Source organism: Myotis davidii, unplaced genomic scaffold (genome assembly GCF_000327345.1).
Source record: "Myotis davidii unplaced genomic scaffold, ASM32734v1 scaffold464, whole genome shotgun sequence".
Lineage (NCBI taxonomy): Eukaryota > Metazoa > Chordata > Mammalia > Chiroptera > Vespertilionidae > Myotis > Myotis davidii.
Genome location: NW_006295287.1, coordinates 537,907 through 538,412, shown reverse-complemented (window position 1 = coordinate 538,412; position 506 = coordinate 537,907). Strand labels below are relative to the sequence as shown.

The 506-nt window shown below is 59.1% G+C and overlaps 1 protein-coding gene across 1 annotated transcript in view; it reads right to left on the bottom strand.

The window, feature by feature from the left end:
- Positions 1-506, bottom strand: part of SULT2B1 (sulfotransferase family 2B member 1) — a 35,162-nt gene that overhangs the window by 31,270 nt on the left and 3,386 nt on the right. The gene's annotated exons all lie outside the window — the stretch shown is intronic.

Genomic DNA, 506 nt, shown 5'->3' with positions numbered 1-506 from the left:
GGAGTGAGGGGGGGAGGGGCACCCCCTCCTGGTGGGACCTTGGGGAGGAGCTTTCTAGGCGCCTCGTTTTGGCATCTGCCCCGCCAATGGGGGACCGAAACCCCGCAACAGCCCTGCGAGGTGACAATGACTATTATCCTCTTGTTACGGGTGAAGAGAGCGGGGCACAGAGAGGGTGAGTGACTTGCCCAAAGCCACACAGCTGGCGGGAGGCGGAGCTCCTCCCACGCGCACAGTGGGGCTAAGTGCTTTCCAGACACGGACTCTTCACCCCCCCTCCTCCAGGCAGACGCTAAGGCCCCACCGCTTTCCCCCAACGGGGAAACCGAGGCCCCCGCGCGGCAGAGCCCTCCTGCCTACCCACACGTCCAGCCACTGAGAAGCTGAAACAGTATTTAAAAAAGGGAGAAAGAAAGAAAACTGTATTTTTATTGGTTTCGGAGAGGAGGGAAGAGGAAGATAGAAACATCCATGATGACAGACTCATGGATCGGCTGGCTCCTGCA